This window comes from Chiloscyllium plagiosum, unplaced genomic scaffold (assembly GCF_037043375.1).
Source record: "Chiloscyllium plagiosum isolate Xiang-an unplaced genomic scaffold, Cpla_swu_hap1 HiC_scaffold_7, whole genome shotgun sequence".
Taxonomy (NCBI): Eukaryota; Metazoa; Chordata; class Chondrichthyes; order Orectolobiformes; family Hemiscylliidae; genus Chiloscyllium; species Chiloscyllium plagiosum.
This window is the reverse complement of record NW_028270145.1, coordinates 67,051,798-67,074,804: the sequence shown is the minus strand read 5'-3', so window position 1 is coordinate 67,074,804 and position 23,007 is coordinate 67,051,798. Positions and strand designations below refer to the sequence as shown.

The 23,007-nt window shown below is 40.5% G+C and overlaps 1 protein-coding gene and 1 long non-coding RNA gene across 3 annotated transcripts in view; one reads left to right on the top strand and one right to left on the bottom strand.

The window, feature by feature from the left end:
* The window catches only part of ifih1 (interferon induced with helicase C domain 1), a 123,854-nt gene that overhangs the window by 56,524 nt on the left and 44,323 nt on the right, over positions 1–23,007 (top strand). The window lies entirely within an intron of this gene.
* The window catches only part of LOC122551635 (uncharacterized), an 80,535-nt gene that overhangs the window by 40,129 nt on the left and 17,399 nt on the right, over positions 1–23,007 (bottom strand). For both annotated transcript variants that reach the window (XR_015757695.1, XR_015757696.1), the window contains exon 3: positions 4,773–4,846. This is a non-coding gene — a long non-coding RNA (uncharacterized LOC122551635). The remainder of the gene's footprint in view (positions 1–4,772; positions 4,847–23,007) is intronic.

Sequence of the window (23,007 nt, the reverse complement as noted above, 5' to 3'; positions counted from 1 at the left end):
ATCAAGAAAGAGGGATTCTATTAAATGGTGAGACCAGACAAACCTGGATTATTGTCCTTAGAGCAGCTATGGTTAAGAGGACATTTATTAGAGGTTTTCAAATTCGAGAATGATTTTGATTCTACGATGAATGCCTGTGCATCTATGTGTGAGAGAGAGAAAGCGAGATTTGTTAGAGTTAGCTGACCATTTCCAGTTCTATTTCTCCTTGTTAATGAAATCACCCCAATTTTAATTATATAGCCCCTTTACTGATAAAACATCCAGAGTTATTGCACAGGAGCATTATAAAACAGTTTGACCCCAGCCATATAAGGAGATAAAAGGGCAGATCACCAAAAGCTTCCTCTAAAGTTAAGTTTTAAAGAGGCTCTTAAAGTGGGGAGTGTAATATAGAGAATCACACAGGTGTAAAAGGAAGGTGCGACCATTAGTGGTAAAGCAATCAAAATCCAGTAGTCTCAAGAAGACAGAATTATAAGAACTCAGGTATCTTAGAGGGCTGTAGGACTGGAGGAGATTACAGAGATTGGAAATGGTGTTACCTTAGAAGGATTTACAAATGCTAGTCAGAATTTTAAAGTTGAGAAGTTGCTTTAATGGGAATCAATGTAAATCATAGAGCATAAAGTGATGGGTCATATTGTGAATTAGAATAGTCAGCAGCATTTTGGAAGGCCTCAAGTTTATGAAGAACAGAGCATGGGAGACTGCCCAGAATACATTAGAACTGTCAGGTCCAGAAGTAACAAAAACATAGTTCCAGCAGCAGATGAGCTAAGGCAAGAGTGGGGAAAGCAAAAGAGAGTCAGGGAATTTTTTTTTAGGTGGAAATAAATGTGGGTGGTCAGAAGTTAATCTTTTGATCAGATGTGACGTCCAACTTGGTGAACAGTCTAGTTAAGCATCAAACAGATAGCAGACAAATGTTGTAGTTGGTGGCAAGAGAACAGAAACAATTAGTTATAATTTTTTTAGTACTTTGTTGGGTGAAATTTTCTCTGAACTGGTAGAAGACAACAGGTATGCAGTCTGACAGTACAGAAACATAGAGAGGTCAGCAATCAGCAGTGAGGTAAAACTGATTGTCATCAGTGTATATGTGAAAGCTATTTTGGATGATGTCACTCAGTGATAGTATGTAGATGAAGTAAAGGAGGGGCTAAGGATACATGCTCAAGGTAATGGAGACTAAGTGGCAAGAGAACCCATTGCAGAGAATTTTCTGGCTATGACTAGATAAAAACGGAGCCAGGTGAATGTTGACTTAGCCAGATGGGTGACAGTGAAGAGATTTTGGAAGAGCACAATTTGTTCAACCATGCCAAGGCCTGCTGATAGATTGAGTAGAGTACGGAAGGAATATTTACTTTTGTCAGAGTCCCATAGGCTATCATTTGCGACTTTGACAAGAAACTTTTCTATGGTAGCAGTGGTACAAAGGTAACCATAATAATAAGTCAGAGGCTAGGAATTCTGCAGTGGGTTAAGCCACCTCCTGATTCCTCAATGCCTTTTCATCAGTTACAAGACACATGTCAGGGGTGTAATGAATACTCTCTGTATGTCTGCAGGAGTGCAGCTCCAAGAACATTCAAGAAACTCAATTCCAAAACTGGACAAAGTGGCCAGTTGATTGCCATCCCATTACTACCGTCAACATTCCCTCCCCTCATCACTGACGCACAGTGGCAGCAGTGTGTGCCACCCACAAGATGCACTGCAGCAACTGACAGTCTCCTTCGACAAACCTATGATCTCTACCACCTAGAAAGACAAAGGCAGTAGATGCATGGGAAGACCATTACCTGCAAGTTCCCCTCCAAATCATACACCAGCCCGATTTGCCACTATATCACCATTCTTTCACTGTTGCTGGGTCAAAATTCCAGAACTCCTGTCCTTGCATGTCAGTAGATGTACCTGCACCACATGGACTACAATAAGTTCAAGAACGCAGCTCACTGCCACTTTCTCTAGGGAAAGTAGGGCTTCTCAATAAATGTTGCCTGAACCAGTGATGCCCACATCCCATGTATAGACTCAAAAAAAAAGAAATGGAAACCTGATTGGTAGGAATTCAAACATGAAGTTCTGTGAAAGTTGAGTATTGATTTGGAAGATGACAATAAGCTCAGGGACTTTGGAGTGGAATGGGTGATTGAGGTTGAGGTGATAGTTTGAAAAGGATGGCAGAAGGTGAGGAAGAGGTAATGATGGCAAATTCAAAGGAGAGTGGGTCAGAAACTGTAAAAAGAGAATTGTTAACAATATCAGGGAAGGAAACTGGATGATCAAAGATTTAGTTAGAAAAGGATTGAGGAGATGGGTCTCATGGATAAGATGAACTCTGAGAGGAAATGATGGGAGAGAAACTGGAGAAAGATACCCATTCATGGCTGGAATGGGGAGGCACAGAGGACATTGGGCAGGAGTGGTTACTGCAGGTGCTGGAGATTAGAGTCAAGATTGGAGCGGTGCTGGAAAAGCACAGCATGTCAGGTAGTATCCGAGGAGCAGGAGAATCGACGTTTTGGGCAAAAGCCCTTCATCCAGAATCCTGATGAAAGCCTTTTGCCTGAAACGTCAATTTTCCTGCTTCTTGGATGCTGCCTGACCTGCTGTGCTTTTCTAGCACCGTTCTAATCTTGACAGAGGACATTTGGTCAGGTGGTATAGGGGAAGAGAGGGAGGTGGTAAGCAGGCATCTGATCGGATGCTCACAATCTTGGTGAAAAAGAAGTCCATCAGCTTGATTCCTCTTTACTATTGGAGTTAGTGCTGGGGTAGGGTGCAGGGTGGGTTTTGAATGCAATTTTTAGGAGAGAAAGCAAACCAAATGTTGTCTTTGCACTTTGGGATGATCCTGGAATAAGATGTAGTTTTGGCAGATGAGAGTAGGAGCTGGTTGTGCTTTATGTGTTTCAAGCAGAAATGGTCATGAATGGCAATACCAGTTATTGATCACAGTAGCATCAAAGTTCAGCAGGTCATAGAGAAGGCAAATAGAATGTTGACTTTGATTTCAGAGGGGACGGAGTATGAAAAGAAGAAAGTCTTATGAAAACTATACAAGACACTAGTTGGACCTGGAATACTGTGCAGAATTTGTTTCCTAAATCTGTGAAAGGTATACTGGCATCAAAGGCATTCTCAAGAAAGTTTTCTGGACTGATTCTGGATGTAGTGGGATTCTCTTAAGAGGAGAGCTTGAGTAGGTTATATGCACTGGAAGAATGAGAGGTGGCCTTATTGAAACCTCTACGATTGTTGGGTGTTTACAAGCTAGCTGCAGAAAGTTAATTGGAGCAGTTTAGGACCAGAGACATAACCTTAGAGTGAGGGGTTGCCCAGTTATGACAGAGATGAGAAGGAATTTCTTCTCTCAGAGAAGTATTGAATCTGTGGAATTCTTTCTTGCAGAGACATGGAGAGGCTGGACAATTAAGCATGACCAAGGTTGAGATAGTCACTATCTGATAAGTAAGGAAATCAAGGGTTACGCAGAAAAGCCAGGAAAGTGGTGCTATGGCTTATCAGATCAGCAGCAGTGAATTTCATTGAAAGGTAGAACAAACTTGATAGCCTGAAAGGGTGACTTTTGCTTCTATATGTTACAGTCTGTAAGTCTGCATGCGCTGAATTTGAGAAAGCAAAGATGAGGACTGCTTTGTTGGAATGGCCAGAGTTTTAAATCATTTATGATTTTTACAGAGACTAGGCCATCAAATGTGGAGGCAAGGTGTGATTGAGCTAGATAAGTGTTTATGAATGTAATATAACTGATGACCTTCATTGACAAGTGTAATTTGCTCAATCTTGTGAAAATAAAAAATGAATATGCAAGAACCAATGTTCAATAAGAATTAGCACAGGCAGTAAACTCAATCTTATCATAAGGATGGATATATTTGTTTCAGCCTTTCCTACATTCAATACAAGGTGGAAAGTCACAGTCCAAGTGTATGACTGTCATATGTTTATTGTCACATTGCCTGGTGTTTAGAAACAAGCTATTATCCATGGAAATCTCAGCATTTACAGTTATTATCTATCAAGAACAAAGGTTAAATATTTCTCGTGCTTATGCTCAATTGACACAGGCATGGGCTTCTTTTTCTTCAAGGCCTTGTATAGCAGTCATTTAAATAATAAAAATTGATATGTGAAGTCACAAAGATGGTTTAGCCTTACTGCTTACTGTGATGGGTAGCATTTCTGTAACTGTAATTCTGATGAAAGGCTTTGAACAGAGTTCCAGTTCAGGAATTACTCAATTGTGGTCAACACATCTGATTTAGATATTACATACTGACAAAAATTGAAAAATTTATTTCCCTTCTTTCAGACCATTTAAAATAAAATTGTACAGTTTGGTGGCTTGTCACATGGACTGCAGCAGTTCAAAAGTTACTCATCAACGCCTTCTCCAGGGAAGTTTGGATGGGCAATATTTGCAGACCTAAATGCTCACTCACCATGAAAGATTTTTTTTAAAAAATCTAATACAGAATTGTAGCTATGATAGTTTGTTTGACTTTGACATATTGTACATTAACCTCCTCACAGTAGACTATAACTACAAGGAAACCCAAGTGAACCATTTTTGGTGGTTTTGGAAACTGTGAGAAATATTACTTGGATTCCAATGTCTAAGAAATCACTGAAGTCCAAATGACTGGACAAGCTGAACAAGTATAAACATTGGTTCTGATGGGTCACTTGGAACAAGTTAGCTTAGATGTTAATTTTAGCTTTGATATTCCACTTACTTTGTTCTTCTTGTGGCGATGTTTAGTACGTTCCAAGTAGACAAGATAATGTAAATGAGGGTAAATCATCAATCCTGTTTGTAGAATGCATTGAACAATATCAGGATTTTCACTTCACAAAATTGTACACAACATACCTTTTTCAAATATCAAAGAAACTTTGAGATTTACAGCCCAAAGGAGCCCATTGTGACTGTTCAAATTAATCCTGCCCAGCTGCTCGATGTCTACAAATTTGTATCTTCACCTGCATTAATTTTTTTCTTCTAACTTTTCCTGTAAACCACAGAAGTCTTTGACATATTTCAATGATTTATATATTTGAACCTTTTTTTTCTTGATCACCAAGATCTTCCAAATAACTTTCAATTCAATCTGTATCTCCAAGTTTTTCCTACTAGTATACACTGTCACATCTTCCTCTACATTAAGTTTCATCTGTCAGCTAACTGTCCATTCTAAGTTAATAATGTCACTTCTGATATCTTTTAAAATATTTCTTGTGTTTGTCAAATCTACTAGTTCAGCATTTTTTTAGTATTATGCAAAAGAAGTGATAGAATTGAGTGACAATACCAAGATCATCTTGTTCATTTTTCTCATGAGTTATGGCAAGATTCTTGCCAGACAGTGACGAGTTCCCATTTGATGCTCTTCATTGTGTGTTAAACAATCTGTTAACAGCCAAACTCACCATGAGTTGCCATCCTACAAAACTTACCAAATATCAGGAAACCTCAAAATGGAACCCAGTACAAGTTCTTAGTGGGTTCAAGATGTCATTTTCATGAAAGGACCCTCCAACTGCACTGGGCACTGCCTGGGCACCAGCAACATGCAATCCACATTGTCGTGCCTGACAAACCTGCAAGAATTCCTTGAGGAGTTAACAAGTAGGTTGGACCAGGGAAACCCAGTGGATGTTTTCTATCTAGAATTCCAAAAGGCTTTTGATAAGGTGCCCTCACGGGAGGCTGCTGAATAAGGTGAGTGCCCATGGTGTTCGAGGTGAGCTACTGGCATGGATTGGGGATTGGCTGTCTGACAGAAGGCAGAGAGTTGGGATGAAAGGTTCTTTTTCAGAATGGCAGCTGGTGACAAGTGGGGTCCCACAGGGTTCAGTGTTGGGGCCACAGTTGTTCACTTTATATATTAATGATCTGGATGAAGGGACTGGGGGCATTCTGGCAAAGTTCACCGATGATACAAAGTTAGGCAGACAGGCAGGTAATACTGAGGAGGTGGGGAGGCTGTAGAAAGGTTTAGACAGTTCTAAATGGCTGATGAAATTCATCATGAGCAAGTGCGAGGTCTTACACTTTGGAAAAATGAATACAGGCATGGACTATTTTTTAAACAGTGTGAAAATTCATAGAGCAAAAGTACAAAGGGATCCGGGAATACTAGTCCAGGATTCTCTAGAGGTTGATTTGCAGGTTGAGTCCGTGATTAAGAAAGCAAATGTAATGTTGTCATTTATCTCAAGAGGGTTGGAATATAAAAGCAGTGATGTGCATCTGTGAGTTTATAAAGCTCTAGCTAGGCCCCATTTAGAATACTGTGTCCAATTTTGGGTCCCACACCTCAGGAAGGACATACTGGCACTGAAGCGTGTCCAGCGGATGATCCCTGGAATGGTAGGCCTAACATAGGATGATCAGCTGAGGATCCTGGGATTGTATTCATTAGAGTTTAGAAGGTTGAGGAGAGATCTAATAGAAACTTATAAGATAATGCATGGCTTAGAAAGGGTGGATACTAGGAAGTTGTTCCCGTTAGGCGGGGAGACTAGGACCTATGGGTACAGCCTTAAAATTAGAGGGGTTCAATTTAGAATGGAAATTAGGAGACATTTCTTCAGCCAGAGAGTGGTGGGCCTGTGGAATTCATTGCCACGGAGTGCAGTGGAGGCCAGGATGTTGGCTGTCTTCAAGGCAGAGGTTGATAAATTCTTGATCTTGCAAGGAATTAAGGGCTACCGGGAGAGTGCAGGTAAGTAGAATTGAAACACACATTAGCAATGATTAAATGATGAAGTGGACTTGATGGGCCGAATGGCCTTGCTTCCACTACTTTGTCTTATGGTCTTATTAGCCCCAGCCTCAATGACCACTCATGGCACATATTGGAACCACTTACAGGATGCTTCTGGATGTTAACTGTGCACCACAGAGTGCACCAGAATCTACCATTGTAATGCTACAGCAAGGACACTCTGCCACAGGAATATGCACCCAGCTCATGGACTGGATGAGGCTGGATCTCCAGCATATTTACTTACTGTCATAGGGCTCACTCATTCTGCACCCATGCCCTGCATTGCTTTGCCTTACTTTTGCATAATATCTCCTCAGTTAGCACTATTAGGCTGATAATACTATTGTTTCTTCCGTGCCATTTACTTCAGAAACAAAGTCAGGAAGGTAGCCATGGTTGTAAACACACCTCAGTCCAATCAAGGGCATTGCCCTTCACTCAGGGGTACCTGGCAGTCAGTCAATGCCAGCCTTTGCAACCAGTCCATGGCCTGTTCAGGTCTGTGAGAGTCAGGATTCCCTGCTGAGAAAGGTTGAGCAGCTGAATAAATGGGCAACACACCACTCATCTTGATTGTTTCTGCCCTGCTGTGGGCTAATTGGCTCCAGTAATGAGAGAGAGGCTGGCATTATGGAAGTTGAAAGTGCATGATACAGCTATTATTGTTGGTGCAGGTGGGCCAGTTCCCTGAGTGAGAGAGTAGGCAAGGTTAGGGGTATTGTAGTTGGTGATGGTGAATAAGAAAGATGTTGCAGGCAATAGTGAGGGTGGTCAAGCATGATCTTGGTGGGAGGTGGGTCCAGTAGTAGACATGGATTCAGCATAAGTTAATGGATACAAGATGGTGGCACTTATGCTGGCGAAGTTGGAAAGGCCACTGAAATTATTCCTGCAGTGCTGGGCATTCCTGCTAATGGCTGAGTCTGCTCTAACCTGGTGACGTCAGAACAGGCTATCATGATCTGATGACATAGCCTCCACTGTTGGTCCTGAGGGAAGAGGAAGTTTTCCCTCACCAATGCAGCAGGCGTTCCAGGACCCTCCGTGCACATTGAAATGCCAGTTTTCCCCTATCTCTGTCATGACAGATGGCAGGAACTGTGCAGTGCAGCGCTGGACTGATAGTGTTTGCTGAGAGCAAAGTGCGCCTTTACATATGGCAGTGGAGTGCATGGACGCCAGTTGATTCCAGCACCTCTACTGAGTGCCAATCTGTTCCAGATATGACATTTGGGAAAATGGTGTAGAATTTGGATGTAATTCATGCCATGAGGGCTCAAAAAGCAATTAATGCGATATGTTTGGTAAAATATGGTGAAAAAAATCTATTTGGCCTAGCAGCAAGAATCACTCCACAGACTACAGTGTGACTCAGACTTAGTAAACAACCATAAACTTTAGCATCTCAAGCCCTAACCATCTATATTGTGAGAATAAAAGTGGGTGAAGTATTAGACCAGTGCTACACCTCTTCCAAAATCTCTGTTATCAACTGATTAACCTTTGCTGTCCATCAACCAACTTTCCATCTGTTTTGCAGCATTTTCTTCTAGGCAGGTTTGATTTTTTATAATTAAAGCCTGACTTAAAGCTTAGTGAAATCAACATAGACAGCATGTGCTATGTTTGATTTAACCAATCAACCATTTGTTCATAAAAACCTACAGAATTTGTCACATAAGGGTTCTCTTTAATGGTTCTAAACATGGTTTCAAGACCCCTTGTAGCCAGGTTTATTCTTCTATCACAGTAAGCAGAATTGTTACATTGATTATTTTCCAAAATCTCAGTTCAGTTTACACATATATTCATTATTATTTCTATTTACATTAAATGTCTTTTTTTCACAGCCTTTTATAATCCCTTCTAATCTCAGTTATCCTCCCCAATGTATCTTAGAAAGTTATCATGTTTTTCCCGAGAGCAGGTAGCCCTTGTAAAATGATATGCCTTCTTTTAAATATAACGTTCAATTTCATCACTCTGTATCATTACAAAACTTGATTTTCTTCATTATGCAGTTGTTTCAATTAATGGGAAGTATATCGATAGAGAGAAACTCTATTTTCAACTTTATTCATCTCCTAACGAAGATTTGTCATTGCTTACTCGTAAATTCTTTGCACAATTTATTTTGGTCAGGTTCCTTCTCATCTCATTGGACTTAACTCTACATCTGTTACCTTTAACTCGTTATTATCCTATACTATATTCACACTGAACATTGCCATTTATTAGTCACTATTTCCCAATTATTGTCCTTTTCATGCAATCAGTTGTTCATTCTTCTTATCCTAAAAATATAGCAAGCAACAATTTTTATTGATTTGGAAGTATAGTGCTTCACATCTCCATATCTTTCATAATCTTTTAACAAGTAATATTATTCAATCTAATCTCTTTTCGTTAGCATCAAGATTTACACTAAATTCATATTAGGATGCAATGGGTTTTAAATTTTAAACTTAAATTTGAAAACTGTGACCCAGTAATCACCAGACCTTGATAAGATCTAATACCTCCTCATTCCACATGCTAATATTAAATGTCAGTGATTCATTTGCTGATAACAATTATACATTAAACAGACAGTTTGTAAAATTTCAATGATGCTTCTAACAAATTTCATTTTTTTTACATTCATCATTAAACCCAAACTGTATTATTCTCTTCTAAATACTTTTCCTGATTCTTTCTATTTAAGTGTATTCAATTGGCTGTACGTAAGTATGATAACAACTTTACACCTTTTTGTAATGTAATCCATTTAAAAAAGTTTATGATTCTCTTTATTGCAATTTCAATTTTAACATTTTCTATATCTTCTATGCAGAATCTCCCCAGCTGGCATATTTATTCTGTAACAGATGGCACTACAAGAATCTAAGATAGTACTTGTTAGCAACCTTATCCATTTCCATAAATATTCTTATTGTATGTTTGAGAAAGGATTTAGGGTTGAAGGAGTTCATATCATAGGCAAAAGTGAGGACTGCAGATGCTGGACATCAGAGTCAAGATTAAAGTGGTGCTGGAAAAGCACAGAGCTGCTCAGGCAGCATCTGAGGAGCTGCCCGAAACATCGATTTTCCAGCTCCTCAGATGCTGCCAGACCTGCTGTGCTTTTCCAGCACCAGTCTAATCTGGAGTTAATACCATACCAAGTAATGTCGTTGCAGTTTTATATTTTTTTAATCACATAAGTTTTTAGCTTGTTTGCTGTTTTGTCCTCAACCACAACAAATTATTTTTTCTGTGCATTCAAATACATTTTAGAAGATTTAGGGTATCATTGTTGAAACATTCCATGTGCTGTGATATACTTGATCAAATGAGCCTACATTTCTTTATGTGTTGAAAAAGAGATCCAGGTGTCCAAGATGCTACGTCATTGGGGTACGTATGAAGCCAAAAATTCTAAGAACGTATAGTATGTGCATGAAATCAGAAATCTCAACTAATCAAACCAGTTGTTGAAAAAGATCCTTAGAATGATTGTATGGGTTTTGTTGCATATTACCAAGGTAGCTGATATCCACTATGTTGTGTCAAGGCACTGAAAATAAAATCCAGTGTGTTGAGAGTCCCTCTATGTCTGGAATGTTTCATTTCTTTTCCTTCTTTGGATATTACTGATTGTATTTAACTGCTGTTGTGTTTGCAAAGATCACTTTCAGTCTAAAATGATGTTAGACAATTGAGACATTTAGTTGATATTTAATTAACTCTTAGAATTATTGTTACCATGAGCAGTAAGTTGAATGTAATGCTCAAAATGTTAAAGTTGATGACTTTCCAGCTATCGATTGAAACATGATGTCCCTACTTCAAAAATGCTTTCATAAGAAAGACATTCCAGAACTATGTGGGAAGAACTGGAACTGCCAAATCTTGTAAGGTCATAAGATATTTCATCATACCATATGTTATGGCATGAAAAATAACTTGTAAACATTTGGTTTCCTGCATTTCCTCAGGATAATTTAAACTTTATGCATAATGCATTGAGAATGTAGGGTTAGACTTTAGGGTTAGAACAATTTCAATAAAACGTTGCCTTTTGCTATAACCATCTGCATTTGAAAACCTCATCCATGCCTTCAGTACTTCCAGAATTAATTAGTTCAATGTTCTCTTGGCTGGCCTCCAATCTTCCATCCACCCTCAACCTGAGCTGCTTAATTTTCATTCTTCCATGGGTGTGTGCATCACTGGCTAGACCAGAATTTATTGTCCATCCTTAAATGCCCATGAGAGGTGGTTGTGAACCATCTTTTGAACTCCATATTTTGTAGTCTATCTGGTGTCAGGGCACCAAAGGAAAGGAGTTTTAGAATTTTGACCCAGCTCATCTGAAACTCTGCTGCCTGTTAAATTCCCATGGGGAAACTCTAAACCAAAAGAAGCAATTTTCTGAGGAGTCACTGGACTCAAAACATTAACTTTGTGTTCTTCCCACAGATGCTGCCAGAGCTGCTGAGTTTCACCAGCAATTTCTGGTTTTATCCAAACCTGTTTATCTTTGCTCATAAGATAATCCCACCATACCATGCTCATCCTAGTGAACCTCTGAACTGATTCCAATGAAATGATGTCTTTCCTTAAAGAATGGAACCAAAAGTGCTCACAGTACTCCAAATGTGGTCTCACCAGAACCTTGTAGAGTTGGAGTAAGACTTCCCTACTTTTACACGCTAACCTCCTTAAAATAAGGGCCAACATTCCATTAGCCTTCTTGATACCTGCTGCAACTCCATGTCAGTTTTTTGTAGTTTGTGCACAAGTACCCTCAAGTCCCTATGTGTTGCAGCTTTCTCTCCATTTAAATCAATATCTATTCTTTATTCTCCCTTCCAAAATAAATTTTTTCACATTTTCCCATGTGATACTCTACTTGCCAACTTGTTGCTCAATTACTTAACCTGTCAGTATTTCTCTGTAAACTGTTTGCATCCTTCTCAAAACCTGTTTTACCACCAATTCTAGTGCTGTCTGCAGATTTTTGTAAATAGTTGCAGTCCCAGCACTAATCCCTGTGGAACCCACTGGTCAGAGGTCGCCAATCTGGAAAAGAGCCCCTTATCCCACTCACTGTTTCCTGACCATGACCATGAGCCAATTTTCTATCCATGGCACTATTCTACTTCAGGAACTGTGGGCACTTATGACAACCTTCTGAAAGGTACTTGGTCAAATGTCTTCTAGAAGTCCAAATACATCTACTGGTTCCCCTCTATCCACTCTGATTGAAACTTCCTTGAAAAGCTCTATTAAATTAGTCTGACGTGGTTTACCTTTCATAAAGCAATGCTGACTCTGCTTGATTAGGTTATGATTTCCCAAATGTTCTGCTATTACTTCATTAATAAATAATTCCAGTACTTTTCCAACAAGATATGTTAGCCTTAAGTTACCCACTTCTTTCCCCCATTGCTTTTTCAATATGGGTGTCACATTAGCAGTTTTGCAATCCTTTGGTACTACTCAAGAATCTAATGACTTTTGGAAAACTACACGTAATATGTCCACTATGTCTTAAGCTACTTCTTTTAGGATTCTACAATATGTTTGCAAAGTTCTGATTCAACCCATCAACCAATGAATAATGGTCTGTTCATGATCTAGTAGTTTGATCCAAACTCTTAGCTATTTTGTAATTTTTTTTTCGAGTCAAGTTATTTTTAAATAAGTCATAAGCTTATTCACTAACAGGCTCTGAAATTCTACATTGCTTCTTACTGCCAAGCAGAAAACCTAACTGTTCATGGAACTTTCCTTACTTTCTTCCAAAAAAAAAATTATGGTCCTCTTTCTGACTCTGTCTGCTTTGCCATTGTTTCTGCATTGTTCCTTAGTTTGTAGCCTTCCTTTGTCTCTGCAAAGGCACAGCTTCTTTATTAGCTTTATTCTTGTTGGTACTGCTTCCAGGGCAAGAGTCACCAGGTTTTTTTATGATCCAAGAAAATAATAATTGATGAAAACTCAAGCTTTTTTCAAACATCCTTAAAACCAATTCACAGACGTTTACAAGAAATTACATTTTTGCTTCTGTGTAAACATGCCCATATTCCCAATCTCAACGCCCCCTCCCCAACTTTACGATGCACAGTAACTGAAATTGGCTCCCAGTCCACTAATAAATATTTTTAAGAACCATCCACCTCTCTTCAGGTGCCAATAAAGTATTGCCTGTCCATATCTCTGTAAGCTTCTCTAGCCCTACAACAATCTGAGCACTCTTCATTCCTCCAAGTCAGGCTGTATGAATATCCCCACTCCCATTATTTCACAACTTTTGCCCATGCCTTCAGCCATCTAGACATGAAACCCTGGAATTTGTTTCTGTCAACCTTTCCAGCCATCCCTTAAATATAGCATGCATATTTCTTCAACCAAGTTTTTTAGCAACTTGCTTTATGTCTCTTTTTAATTCTGTGTCAGTCTTGTTTGATTACATAGCTATGAAGTGCCTGAGAGTGTTTTTTCCATCACAAAGGTGTTCTATAATCACGGGGTGGGGGGGGGGGGAGCATTTGTTGTCTGCCACCTGTTGCCTCTGAGAAGTTGGTGATGACCTGTCTTCTTGAACCACTGCAGTCCATGTTCTATAGGTATACCCACAATGTCCTTAGGGAGGGATTTCCAGATTTTTTACCCAGCGTCAGTGAAGGAATGGCAATATATTTCCAAGTCAGGATGGTGAGTGGCTTGGAGGGGTACTTACGGGAGTGGTGTTCCCTCATATCTGCTGCCCATGTCCTTCCAGATGGAAGTGGTTGTGGGTTTGACGGTGCGGTTCAAGGTATTTTGGTGAATTTCTGCAGCGCGTCATGTGGATAGTACATACTGGTGCTACTGAGCGTCAGTGGTGGAAAAAGTGGACACTTATGGATGTAGTGCCAATCAAACAGGCTGCTTTGTCTTCGATGATGTCAAGCTTCCAGAGTTTTGTTGGCACTACATCCACCCAGACAACTGGGGAGCATCCCAAGATACTTCTGACATATGCTTTTATATGGTGGACAGACTTTAGGGAGTAAGTGAGGACTGCAGATGCTGGGGATCAGAGCTTAAAAATGTGTCTGAAGAAGGGCTTATGCCCGAAACATCGATTCTCCTTCTCCTTTGATGCTGCCTGACCTGCTGCGCTTTTCCAGCAACACATTTTTAAGACTTTAGGGAGTCAAGAGCATGTTACCCGTCCCAGTATTCCTAGCCTCTGACCTGCCCTTGTCGATACTGTGTATATATGGAGAGTTCAGTTGAGTTTCTGGTCAATGGTAACCTCAAGGATGTTGATAGTGAGGTATTCAGTGATACTAAGCTTATTGAATGTCAAGGGGTGGGTGTTAGATTGCATCCTATTGAACATGGTCATTGCCTGGTGTTTGTGTGGTAGGAATGTTATTTGCTACTTGTCAGCCCAAGCCTGGATATTGTCCAGATCTTGTTGCATTTGAACATGGACTCCTTCACTATCTGAGGTATTGGAATGGAACTGAACAATGTGCAATCATTCGCAAATATCCCCACTTCTGACCTTAGATGGAGAGAAGGTCATTGGTGATGGAGCCGAAGGCGGTTGTGCTGAAGACTCTACCTTGAGGAACTCTTGTAGAAATATCCAGGATCTAATATACTGACCAACAACCATTATCATCTTCCTTTTTGTCAGGTGTGAATCTAACCAGTGGAGAGTTTGTGCAATCGTCCACTGATTCCAGTTTTACTAGGAGTCCTTATTCCCACACTCGGTCAAATGCAGCCTTGATGTCATGGGGCTGTTGCTCTCACTTCATCGCTGGAATTCAGCTGTTTTGTCCATGTTTGAACTAATGCTGTAATGAGGTCAGGAGCTGAGTGGCCCTGGCAGAACCCAAACTGGGCGTCACTGAGCAGGTTTTTGCTGAGCAGGTGTTGCTTGATAGCTTTGTTGATGACACCTTCCCTCTTATGACCAAGGGTAGACTGGTCAGATGGTAATTGGCTGGGTTAGATTTGCCTTGCTTTTTATGTACAGGATGTACCATGGGCAATTCTTCATATTGCCAGGATCTAACTGTACTCAAACAGCTGGCTAGAGGTGCAACAAGTTCTGGAGCACAAGTCTTCAGTACTATTGCTGGACTGTTGTTAAGGCCCATAGCCTTTGTACTATCCAGTGTCTATAACCATTCTTTATATCATGTGAAGTGAATTGAATTAGCTGAAGACTGCAAGCTACGATGTTGGAGACCATTGGAGGAAGCTGAGATGGATTATCGATTTGGTACTTCTAAATGAAGATGGCGTTAGCCTCATCTTTTGCACTGATGTGCTGGGCTCTTCCACCTTTGAGGATGGGGATATTTGTGAAATCTCCCTCTCCTCCCTGAGTTACTTAATTGCCCACTACCATTCATGACTGGATGTGGCAGGACTATAGAGCTTAGATCTGATCTGCTGGATGTGGGATTGCTTAGCTCTATCACTTGCTACTTAAACTGTTTAACATGCAAGTCGTCCTGAATGGTAGCTTTACTTTTCGATATGCTTGGTGCTGCTCCTGTAATGCCCTCCTGCACTCTCCATTGAACCAGAGTTGACAATTTGACATGATGGTAATGGTTGAGGGGGGTACATTATAGATTGCAGTATGATTCTGCTACTGTTGATGACTCACGGTACCTCATGGATATCCAGTCTTGAGATGCTACATTTGTTCAAAGTCTGTCCCATTTAGCACAACACGATTGAAGGTACTCCCAATGTGAAGGCAGGATATTGTTTCTATAAGGACTGTGTGGTGGTCACTCTGAACAGTGCTGTCGTGGACAGATGCATCTGCTGCCGCTGATTGGTTGGGATAAGGTCAAGTGTATTTTTTCCCTCTTGTTGGTTCCCTCACCATCTGTCACAGACCGAGCTCAGCAACTGTGTCCTGTAGGATCTGACCAGTTCGATCAATCATGCTGCCACCCTTGACATTGAAATCCCCACGCAGAGTACGCTTTGTGTCCTTGTCACCTTCCATGCTTCCTTCAAATGTTGTTCAACATGGAGGAGTTTTGATTCATCAGCTGAGGGAGGACAGCACGTGGCCATCAGCAGAAGGTTTGCTTATCCATGTTTAATCTGAAGCCACAAGATTTCGTGGGGTCTGGAATCAACGTTGAGGACACCAGGGCAACTTCTTCTTGACTGTATACTACTGTACGACCGTCTCTGCTGGGACTGCCCTGCCAGTGGGACAGAACATATCCATGGATGGTGATGGTGGCGTATGGTACATTTTCTGTAAAGTATGATTCTACAATAGCCTGTTAATGACTAGTTAGTGAGATAGCTCTCCTAATTTTGGCGTTAACCCCCAGATGTTAATAGGAGGGTTGGCAGGGCTGTTTTTTGCTGTTGTCGGTTCCAGGTCAATGTCAAGTGGTCTGATTGGTTTTAATGCAACTTCGTAGGGATTGATACAACTGAGTGGCTTGCTCAACTACTTCAGTTGGGAATGTTTGGAGTCACATACAGGCCAGACCTCACATGCAGGTGAGGATGGACACTAGTGAACCAGATGGATTTTTCCCAACAATTGGAAATGGTTTCACAGTCATCAGTAGATTCTAATTTCCAAATATTTTTACTGAATTACATATTCCACCATCTACCATGGTGGAATTTGAATCTAGGTCCCCAGATCATTAGCTGTGTTTCTGGATTAATAATCGAGCAGTCATATCCATTGAGGCTGTCACCTCCTTTGTGCATTGTTGTTATTGATCTTGTTGCATAGAAACGCTAAGAGGATGCCTGTGTCCAACAGTGTTTCACAGGGATCGATTCTGGGTCCTCTTTTGCTTGTCTTTTATATAAATGATTTGGATGAGAATATAGAAGTTCTGGTTTGTTTGCAGATGACACCAAAATTGGTGCATAGTAGACAGTGAAAAAGGTTTTCTAAGATTACAAAACAATCTTGTTCAAATGGGTCAATGGGGCTGAAAATAGCAGATGCAGTTCAATCTGGTAAATATGAGGTATTGCATTTTGGTACAACAAACAAGGATAGGCCATTTTTAGTTAATTGTAGGGCCTTGGGTATTATTGTAGAACAGAGGTACGTAATTCTTTAAAGTTTGCGACATATATAGACACAATGGTTAAAAAGGCATTTGGTATGCTTGCCTTCACTACTCAGTCCTTTGAGTATAGGAGTTGGGAAGTCATGTTGACATTATACACGACATTGGTGAGGCCTCTTCTGGAATACTGTGTCCAGTTCTGGTCATCCACTTATAGGAAGGATATTATTAAGCTGGAGGGGGTTCAGAAGAGATTTACTAGGATGTTGTCTGGTATGGATGGTTTGAGTTAAAGAAAGGCTGGATAGGCTGGGACATTTTTCACCGGAGGGTAGGAGGTTGAGACATGACCTGATAGAAGTTTATTTAAAACAGAGAGGTATAGATAGAGTTGATGGTGGTTGTCTTTTCCCTAATGCGAGGAATTTCAAGATTAGGTGACACATTTTTAAGGTGTGAGGAGAGACATTTAAAAAAGACATGAAGCAATTTTTTTTCACACAGAATGGTTCACATGTGAAATGAACTTCCTGAGGAGGTGGTGGATGTCAGTACAATTACAGTATTTAAAAGACATTTGGATGGATACATAAGAAAGATCTGGAGGGATTTAGCCAGAAGCAGGCAGGTGGGACTAGTTTAATTTGGGATTAGTTGGACTGAAGGGTCTGTTTCCACACTGTATGACTCTGACTGTATAAGAACAAATTGTTCAGTTACTACTGGCACAGCATTCAAATTCAATCAAATTAATGGAATAAAAGTCTCAAGCTAGTTCTGTTGGCACAGGAACACAATGTGTGACATTTCCTCAGCGTGAGGTAAATGATGAATTTTGTTTTACAGACTATAAGTTTGAAAATTAAAATATATTCTCACTGGTGCAGCAACAATAACAAGGAAAATGTTTAAAATAATACATTTAAATTATATACAATACATTTAAAAGATCTAGAAAATTTACATGGAAGAAATTCAAATTAATTGGCAAATTTCTCCTTAAATGTAAGATAACAAAATATGTTAAAGCTTAAATAGAACTTAGGATGAATATATGGTGAGGGGATAGGCTATTGGTATTATAGCTGGAGTGTTAATCGAGAGAGACAGATCATGTTCTGGGGATCTGAGTTCAAATTCTGCCATGGCAGATGATGGAATTTGAATTCAATAAATATGTAAAATTAAGAATCGAACGATGACCATTAATCCATTATCAGAAAAATTCATCTGGTTCACTAATGTCCTTTAAGAAAGGGAACTGCTATTTTTACCTCATCTGGTCTGCATGTGACTCCTGACCCACAGCAATGTGATTGGCTCTTAACTGCTGTATAGGCAATTAGGGATGGGCAATAAATGCTGCCTCATCCCCTCATCCTGTGAACCATTAAAAAAAAATCTGCTTCATTTCAGTCTTAGTTTGTTTTTAGTTGCAGAGATCATCCTGCAAATATTTGAGCTGATGCAATTGCAACAGTTTAGATTCTGTTGTGGTTCTGTTCGCCGAGCTGGAAGTTTTTGTTGCAAACGTTTCGTCCCCTGGCTAGGCGACATCATCAGTGCTTGGGAGCCTCCTGCGAAGCGCTTCTTTGATGTTTCCTCCGGTGTTTATAGTGGTCTGTCCCTACCGCTTCCGGTTGTCAGTTTCAGCTGTCCGCTGTAGTGGTTGGTATATTGGGTCCAGGTCGATGTGTTTGTTGATGGAGTTTGTGGATGAATGCCATGCCTCTAGGAATTCCCTGGCTGTTCTCTGTCTGGCTTGCCCTATGATAGTAGTGTTGTCCCAGTCGAATTCATGTTGCTTGTTGTCTGCGTGTGTGGCTACTAAGGATAGCTGGTCGTGTCGTTTCGTGGCTATTTGATGTTCATGTATGCGGATTGTTAGCTGTCTTCCTGTTTGTCCTGTATGGTGTTTTGTGCAGTCCTTGCATGGTATTTTGTACACTACATTAGTTTTGCTCATGTTGGGTATCGGGTCCTTCTTTCTGGTGAGTTGTTGTCTGAGCGTGGCTGTTGGTTTGTGTGCCGTTATGAGTCCTAGGGGTCGCAATAGTCTGGCTGTCAGTTCTGAGATGCTCCTGATGTATGGTAGTGTGGCTAGTCCTTTTGGTTGTGGTATATTCTTGTTCCGTGGTCTTTCTCTTAGGCATCTGTTGATGAAGTTGCGCGGGTATCCGTTTTTGGCAAATACCTTGTATAGGTGTTCCTCTTCTTCTTTTTGCAGTTCTGGTGTACTGCAGTGTGTTGTGGCCCTTTTGAATAGTGTCCTGACGCAGCTTCATTTGTGTGTGTTGGGGTGGTTACTTCCATAGTTTAGGACTTGGTCTGTGTGTGTGGCTTTCCTGTATACTCTTGTAGTGAATTCTCCGTTCAGTGTTCTCTGTACCATCACGTCTAGGAATGGGAGTTGGCTATCCTTTTCTTCTTCTCTCATGAATCGGATTCCTGTGAGTGTGGCGTTGATGATCTGGTGTGTTTAGATTCTCCCAAATATCCAAGAGATTAATATCTATTTGTGGTTTCAGAAGGTTATTAAATAGATTCAGCCATAGAGTTAGCTATGCCACATATCGGCATTAAAGGCCGATTTAAGTAGACACTTTAGAATTTTTCTTTTGGCATTGGTATTGGTTAGTTCTTGTCCAAAATGTGCTTTTCTTAAAATTAAAATTTAAAATTAGTCTGTTTTATTAAGATTAAACAGTTCCATTGCTGAAGTCTCAGTTCTGTTGCCATCTTTGATCTTTGATACTTTGATCCCAGCCATGGGTTACAGTTGGTGAGGCTCAGAAACAAAATACAGCCATAGGCAGTTGGGAGTGGCAATACTGGAAATTTACTGATGAGCTAAGTTTGATATGGAGGAAGCTTATTAAAAAAAGATGATACTTGTAGAATCACAGAGGCATATGGCACATAAACAGACCCTTTGATTTAACTCATCCCAATCCTACCTAGTCCTATTTGCCAGCATTTGACTATATCCCTCTCAACCCTTCTTATTCATATACGCATCCAGATGCCTTTAAATGTTGTAATTATACCTGCATTCAGAACTTCCTCTGGCGGTTTGTTCCATATACGCACCAAAGGTTACCCTTCAGGTCCTTTTTAGATCTTTCCCCACTCAGCCTAAACCTACCACTAGATAGGTCAGCATTTACTAAACATCTCAAATTGCCCTCAAGTATGTGATGTTGTGTTCCCTTCATGAGCTGCTGCAGTCTTTGGGATGTAGGGACATCCACCGTGCTGAAAAGCAGGGAATTCCAGGATTTTGATCCAGAAAATGTGAAGGGATGCTGATATAGCTCCAAGTTAGGGTGATGTGAGGCTTGACTAGGAACTTGCAGATAATTGTGATCAGATATATCTGTTGCCCTTGTGTTTCAAGGTGGCGGAGGGCTCAGGTTTGGAAGGCATGGTTGGACGACCCATGTTGAATTTCTGTAGTGCATTTGCATATGGTGTAATTGAACATTATCTAATTCCATAGTTATACAAACACATTTTCAATGGTCCTTTGGGAGTAGAATTCTGCCAGAAAGCCACCATGATTTCTGCCAACATGGCAGCTGCTATCGTAATAGGTGTCACCACCCCCTTCTACCCAGTCCCCAAAGAAAAGTCCCCCTTGCACATTACAGACCATATCCTTATATGTTTACATTTCAGCTGCAAAAAATTGTCTTCCAGTGGGAGCTATGGAATGTTTTTTGTGAAATGTAAGCTTTAGGTTCTGCTGTTACGTGCCCTGTTCTCCTTACAGTTGGTTAAATGACATGATAAAGAGGCAATTAGTGCACACCATAGAATGTTTTCTTGACTTAGAGAATCTGATTTCTTCATCATATTTTCTTACCTTTCACAGTTCTGCCTAATTTGTTTGCAAATTATGAGATTACACTGAATATTTTGATAATGATTCACTAGATACCATTTCATTTGTACATGGGACGAGAAAACAGGATGATGAGTTAAATTCTATGATTTGCATTCCACACCGAGCTAAATTTTAATCTCAAGCTGAAAGGATTTGACTCAGTGGTAATGAAGAATTGGCGATATTATTACAAGTTGGGTCACTCTGTGACTTTGAGGGGAATTGCCAGGTGGGCTATTAGGATCCATTGTCCTTCAAAATGATAAAGGTTGTGGATTTGGAAGATACTGCCAAAAGCGCTTGGGCAAGTAATTGCAATGCAACTTGTGGATGGCACACATTGCTGCTGCTGTGAGTGAGGTGGTTAAGGGAATGAATGTTTAATGTGGTTGCTGGGCTTGCAGTCAAGCTGGTCTCAAGCTTCTTGAATGCAGTTGGAGCTGGAACCATCCAGGCAAGGGGACAGTATTCCATCACACTCCTGACTAGAGCCTTATAGATGGTCAGCATACTTTAGGAAGTCATGAGCTGAGTCCAATATGCTCTTGTAGGCACACTATTTATATAGCTGGTCAAATTCAAATTCTATCGAGTGTCTGGTGCTGGAAAAGCACAGCAGGTCAGGCAGCATCCTAGGAGCAGGAAAATTGATATTTCAGGCAAAAGTCAATTAACCTGCTCCTAGGATGCTGCTTGACCTGCTGTGCTTTTACAGCACCACATTCTCGACTCTAATCTCCAACATCTGCAGTCCTCACTTTCGCCAAATTCAATTTCAGGTCAATGGTAACCCCTAGGATGTTGATAGTTGGTGATTTAGTGATGATGATTCCATTGAATCTCAAGGGAAGATGAATTAGACTCTCTTCTTAGAATCTGTCATTAGCTGGTACTTGTGTGACATGAATGTTACTTGCCATTTATCAACCTAAGACTCTATAATGTCTGAGTCTTGTTGTAGATGTACCTGATCAGGGATCATAATATTACTTATGTTGTAATTAAATCATTTTTGTGACATCCCTTTGTGCTTGACCTCTGTATTCCTCACCCGTTTCTGGTTCTGTAATTATATCACAACAGACAGGAAGGTAAGATGCTTTGATCTTCCTCTGAGGGCACTTGAGAATGGCCATTGTAAGTAACTTCAAGCAGCTCTTGGCTATAAGTGGCCAAACTTAGTTACAGACAACAAAAACCCTGCAGATGCTGGAATCCAAGGTAGACAAGCAGGGGGCTGGAAGAGCACAACAAACCAGGCAGTATCAGGAGGTGGGGAAGTCAACATTTTGGGACTGGGGGTGGGTGTAAGGGGAGCTGCAGATAAAGGAGAGGGTGGAGGAGTGTTTTGGCTGGGGAGAGGGGTGGAGGTATAAAGTAGTGATAAGTGAACACAGATAGAGGGGATGGTCTCATTGGTCGATGGGAGGAAAGAATCCAGTTGGTAGCTGGGAGGAAGGGTCATGCAGACTGCAATGTGCTCTGTCCACTGACCACTCATTTCATGGTTGACTGCATGGGCTCATTGCCTTGCTGGATGGCTATGCATAAGCTAGTGCTGGATGCTTCCATGACCTGTGCCATTGTTCACAAGATTTCTGACAGACTACACAATGTACCTGAAAGGTCCTGTTGTAGCTGATTTACAGGGATTTTTGAATGTAAGCTGTGTCAATGAGGTCACTATCTCTTCCTTGTGCAGCAGGTCGAGAGTGCATCCTCACCCTAGCCACTTTCTGGGTGACTCCATTCTCTTGCCAATGCTCCTGTGCATAGCTTCCCCATATAGCTGCTATAGCCCAACCTCTAATATGTATAGCTGGGTTTTGAGCTGATGCTTGCTAAGGTAAGGTCAAATGATGCAGTCCCATCTTTTGTAATACTTTCTGTCAGTCCCTCATCTTCCAGGCACTTTATATTTTGTTGACCTGAAAGGGCAAAGATGGACAAGGATTTGATTTTGGGTTTGATAAAAGTTTAAGCAGGAAGTGATTCATGGAAGCTGGAAGCAGCTACCTTCTGTCATTTTGTGACTGTGAGGTTTTAGTGAGAGGAGTAAGAGTGTAAGAATAAGAGTATAAAAACCAAGTAGAAAAATACAGTGCTTTAAGTTTATATAATAAACCTAATTAAACACATTGTGGCACCTACACCACTAAAAGTCAAATGTTCTCTTACAGACTCTCAGACTTACTTTCACTCAGACAAAGATAACAGTCTGTTATGATACATTATTTTCCGTTGCAAACCA